This window comes from Palaemon carinicauda, chromosome 30 (assembly GCF_036898095.1).
Source record: "Palaemon carinicauda isolate YSFRI2023 chromosome 30, ASM3689809v2, whole genome shotgun sequence".
Classification (NCBI taxonomy): domain Eukaryota; kingdom Metazoa; phylum Arthropoda; class Malacostraca; order Decapoda; family Palaemonidae; genus Palaemon; species Palaemon carinicauda.
In genome coordinates, this window is record NC_090754.1 from 29,249,231 (window position 1) to 29,255,174 (window position 5,944).

General features: G+C 36.0%; 1 protein-coding gene across 1 annotated transcript in view; it reads right to left on the reverse strand.

Moving 5' to 3' along the window:
* The window catches only part of LOC137622962 (transcription factor CP2-like), a 230,113-nt gene extending 226,116 nt beyond the window's left edge, over positions 1-3,997 (reverse strand). The window contains exon 1 of the mRNA XM_068353553.1: positions 3,734-3,997. The gene's annotated coding sequence lies outside the window, so the exon portion shown is untranslated. The remainder of the gene's footprint in view (positions 1-3,733) is intronic.
* Between the last annotated feature and the right edge of the window lie 1,947 nt (positions 3,998-5,944).

The following is a 5,944-nucleotide window of genomic DNA, read 5'->3' on the forward strand; positions in this document are numbered from 1 at the left end:
ATCTAACTACTACGATAAATATGACTATAAAATCAACATCATTCCGAAATAATCTCTGTAAATAAATTCATAAAATATGATTCCTACTTTAATCATCATCTCCTACGCCTATTAACGCAAAGGGCCTCGGTTAGATTTCACCATTCGTCTCTATCTTGAGCTTTTAAATCAATATTTCTCCATTCATCATCTCCTACTTCAAGCATCATAGTCCTCAGTCATCTAGGCTTTGGTTTTCCAACTCTTCTAGTGCCTTGTGGAGCCCAATTGAAAGTTTGGTGAACTAATCTCTGATCTCAGGCCACTTCGACTCGCATTTACTCAGTGATAATCGGTAATCGGATCTTTTCTTTTTAGTGCTGAATATGAATATGACATTTATTTTCACGAGAAATGAAAGATAGTTGTACAAAAAGAGGATTTATTGTCCACTACTTTTCAACGCGCATTAATCAAGCAACAGTAATTAACAGGCGTAACAATACCGTCAGTCAGGTGTTACGCGGTATGTTTGAAATAACCGTGGTAGGTTTGAGACAGCAGTGGATGCGATGAATATTAACTACAACTTACAGTGGTTGTTTACCAACATTTCATTAACTGAAGAAGATGCAGTTAAATTTCTTCAGAGATTCAATATAATAAAAAATGAGAAACTGTGTAAAAAGAACATCAGATGATAATTAAAAAGACAAATGAAAGTGTAAAGGTGATTTGTTACTAGAGAGCTTGTCATAAGACAGTTTCAGTAAGAAAAAACACTTGGCTTGATGGCAGTTCCAATCCATGAAAGAAAATCATCCTCTTCATTTATTCATGGGCAAAAGAGTATTCCAGCATTAAGTTTTGTGAGGACGAATTGAAAATAAGTCACACTACTACAGATGATTTCAACAATTAATTAAGAGAAGTAAGTTAACCTAACCTAACCTAGCTTACCTAACCTAACCTAGCTTACCTAACCTAACCTAACCATTATCTCCTAACCAGGGGGGCGAACCTCCATTTAAATAAAAAGGTATTATTGTAGTGTATTACAGGGCAATGTAACCTACGGAAAAAACTACTTTTTCTTATAGAAAAAATTACGCTCTCTTCGAAAATGACACTCGTTCCTGTCGCAAACGAATAGTTTCAGAAATATATATATATCTATATCCTACGATAATGGGGGACCCCCAGTGGGAACTCGGGGTTTTGGGTGGGGAAAACATACTGGGGAAACGATATATAATCGTAAAACAAGCCTTTTCTTCTCTATACATAACCTTCTTGAATGTATAATAAACGGTGGAAAATACAAAACAGTATAGCTGGATAAACTTTGGAGGCGCCATTGCAAAGACTATGTCTCATGAAAAAATACAGTAACCAGTGCTGCCAATGTGTAATGTAGATCAAATGTTAATGTATCATGCTAACATTAGCATTGTTTTTCGTTTAATTTTTTTTGCCCGTTGTAGACGCTCTTGTACATAATTTGTACATAGCAGGTTTCGACCTTCTGCGCAAAAACCCCGCCTCCCTGCGCAGACACTTTTCCTAAACCAATAGGATTTCTTCTTCTCTAATCGTGAAATGTAACTGTTCGTCTCTCTACCAGCTCTGTTCAAGTCTATTACTTGATTAGTTATGTAATACCCTCGTATACATATTACGTTTGACCCCAGTATTACTCGTTTTATTATCCTATACTGTACCTTAATAAATCACCTCATTTTATATACCCATCAAATATTATTTATCATACATTCCATTTTATCTTCATATATTACTTTTATACATTTTGTTATTACCTTGTCACTCCCAGATTTCACATACAGTAAATACTTGCTCTGGACAAGTTTTCCATTCTGTTAATTCATGTTTACTCTCTAGACTCCGTTGCTTTTTTGTTAACCAATCACGAACCCATACGTATGTAAAGTTTGCACAGGGGGGGGTTAATATTTCCCTACCCCCACCTTCCAACAAGCCCTTTTCCGTGGAAACCTTTGCCCAAGTCACGTCTTTGTTAGTTCAAGTGTCGTCTTTTGCGTATTTTACGATCTAAGTATTAGAAAATTGTAACCGCTTCAGTAATCCACACTTGAAACTATTTTGGTGTATTCCAATGTTGATAATTTTCTTGAATCACCTAATGTAATATACCAACTTTTTATAGTGTTCCAAGTGCAGTGCTAATCTAAGACAAAACACTTAAGACACTAAAAACTCAGTCACAACACCCCCGTGACCCCTACGTTACGACGTCACGGTCATAAAAGTAAGTCATTAATTTCTTTAACTTTAATGTGTTAGTTTTATTATATTTTGTTAGAGTGCGAAGCTCAGCATTACCAATTGCCAATGCATACAGGGGTGATGTTTTATTTTCCTGTGATCGTAAGTGAGGAACAAGAACCATTATATTTAACGTTGGTAATGCTAGCGTAACATTAAATGTTAGCGTGCGCAGCTCAACATTACCACTTGCCAGTACATACGAGCTTGATGTTTTATTTACATACGAGCGAAGCGATCTAATGGCGAAATAAGAACCATTATATATAATGTTATCGTAACAGTACTAACGTTACCGTAACGTGAGTGAAGTGATATAATAAAGGGCAATATATTGGGTTTGTGACCTGGGAACTTCTAGGTTAGGTTAGGTGGGTTTGTTAGGTCCTGTACCCTTTTTGTACTTTTATATATATTGTGTAAAGGGTATATGGAAAAATTCTGTAAAATACACACGATAATAATACCGTATCAATGCTAACGTTAGTAATTCCACCGTAACGTTGTTAACGCTGTGTATCACCGTTGTCTACCGTTGGTAACGTTGCTAATGTTACCATTCGCAGTACATACGTGAGTTAAGTGACACCGAATTTGAACAAGTCATTATATTTAAGTATTTTAACAAAATATATATAATAAAAGACATTATATTTAATCCTTTTAACAGAAAATATGTTTTCCTGTAGAAAATAATGTTATTTAACCGGTTTTCACCTTCATTTCATCCGTAATAACAGCAACCAATTCGGCAACTTAAAGTTAGTCGAATTGGTTGATCTGTTTGTTTGCGGTTGAAATGAAGGTCAAATTCGGTTAAATCACGTTATTTACTATAGGAAAACATATATTTTCTGTTCGAAATCACACCCTGTAATACAATACACCTTTACTAATAAAAAATATTACTTAATCTTAATTAAACTAACCTAACCTAACTAACCTAACCTAACTTAACTTAACTAACCTAACATAGGCCTAAGAGGTGATTATCTTTACATTATCCCTAATCTCTTCAGGTATGTGCCTCATCTCTACTTGCCGCTAATACGCCTATTGGGGGACAGGGAATGACAGTTGAAATTGACGAGACTTGCTTCAGCAAAAGAAAATATGAAAAAGGAAGAATGCTGCCACAACAATGGGTATTCGGTGGTATTTGTAAGGAAACAAAGAAAGTCTTTTTGTATGCCGTTGAAAAGATACAAAGAAACTCTTTTGGCCTGTATAAAATAAAATATAACGCCAGGCAGTAAAATAATAAGTGACAAATGGGTTGCTTACAAAAACATAGAAAAACTAGAAGGCTACAACTATATTCACCATACAGTGAATCATTCAGAAAATTTTGTGGATCCAATCAGTGGAGCGCACACGCAAGAAATAGAGAGTACATGGCTGCCATTGGCACTCCTTAAAACATAGAAATAAAAAACACTGCGGTACTCACCGTCAAATGCTTGATTCATATCTGTGTGAATATATGTGGAGAAAGCGAAATAGAAATGAAGATTTGTTCAAAAAAATATTATTGGACATATCTCAGTTCCATGGTCGATGAATTTTGTATTTTAATATTGTACTTTCCTCACATTAAATTCGCCTATTTTGCAACTGTTTTTCATTTCTCGAAAAAAATGAATGTCATATTCGTATTCAGCACCAAACACTGCACTAATGATGAAAATTTGGTTAGAAATTAGTGGCGACCACCAAACAGAAAAGACCCCGGCAATCTCAGGGTTTCATTGCTATCAAACGTTTGTATAGTATTGCTTCTATAAGTCCCTGAAGTCACATGTTCTTTTTTTTAGTTTCAATTATTTGTTTCATCACGGAGCGAAGACATTGCTAAATAAGACCAATTCGTTTTTTGCCCGACACTGGATAGATAATAGGAAAGCAATATCAGTAATTAAAAAGTACAATGGTTTCTAGGTTACTTCAATTGCATTTACACATCTTAGACAACCACAGTTGCCATAAAAATGCTGCTTGACATTGTGAATTAACTATCGATCACATGTCAATATAATGGTAAAACAATAAACATGGTTGCTATTACTGTTTCCTGTGATGTAAATTTATTATCCTTGAGAAAGAAAAACAAGGAATAGATGTTAACTATGGACTTACAACAACAATTAAAAAATAAAAAAAAAACAGAAAAGCACTCTTAGAGTGCAGACCTCCACCACGACAGTTTATTTCTCAAAACGAGCTTGCCTTTCCCAGAATTAATCTAGACCGCAGACGTATTTGAAGTCTGTGTGACAACCATGTGCAAACTTGGGGTTAAGGTTATGGTTAATTCGGTCGACTCTTTGCTCGACCTTGACCTTGACCTTTGAACTATGACTTTCAAATTTGAATCACTTTCGTTTCAGCATAACAATGAATCCCTAAATGTTTAACTACTCTATGAGTGGAATTGTGGCCCGGAAGTTGTTCACAAACATACAGAAACAGAAACAGACGAACAGGGGCAAAAACAACCTCCTAACTTTGGTGTCGGAGGTAAATACATTACATAATATAAGATCAAAATGGAACTTGCTTCGGAGGAGGTATATGCCATTCATTATTTTGGATCGAAACCTAAATATAGCATTTACTGTCGTGAATAATTGCCTTATCCCACATCGCCTTCTAAACAATGATGAAGTTCAAAGCATTATCATCATTAACAGTCCTTCCAATAGAGTTGTAGCGAAGTTCTCGGGCTTATTCAATTAGCCAAGTCAGGATCTAAACACCAGGCCTCTTGTTCCTCCTTACATCTTACTAAAGATATGTCACACTGCTTCACAAAATCTACAAACGTTTCTCGATTCTCCAGTATAAGCAGAGCGCCGAAACTCAAGAGAGATCAGATGGCGTGTCTATATCAGGGAAAAGAACTACAGGGTATTGTGATGGTCTTGATAGAGAAGATTAGAGATGAAGGTCTATATCAGGGAAAAGAACTATTGTGATGGTCTTGATAAAGAAGATTAGAGATGAAGATAAAGAAAATTATGAGGGAAAAGTAGCCTCTGGAGAAAACATGAAGATTCCTTGACTATTCTACTAAGCCTCCTCAACGCATCCTTTGAAAACCAGTGGTTGAGCAAACTGGCATAATAATGTGGTTGAATATGGCCTGAAGCAAGAGATCCCTAACCTAAAACAGTGGAATACCGTGTTACAGAGGATCTGGCAAGATACAAGACTAAAGAATACTGTCACAAAAAGTTTTGAGCCAGTTCTTTAAACTCGTTGACAATCGATGAACTTGATATACATCCCAGAGGAGGCATTTCTTTTTCTTCCAATATTCATTAAAATTCTATTTTCACGCGTAGGTGAAAAATATGTCTATGCCAGTGGTAGAGCCTTGATTGATCTTCATCGATATGGATCTATAATAACGAATCAACTATAGTCCATTTTTTTTAGCGATGTATATTTGCACCGACTCGCAGCGGTGCCCTTTTAGCTCGGAAAAGTTCCCGGATCGCTGATTGGTTGGACAAGATAATTCTAACCAATCAGCGATCCGGAAACTTTTCCGAGCTAAAAGGGCACCGCCGCGAGTCGGTGCAAATATGCATCGCTAATAGAAATGGACTATAGTATATCGCCGGTATATGCACCAAATGCTATAGTCAGCCATGCTTTA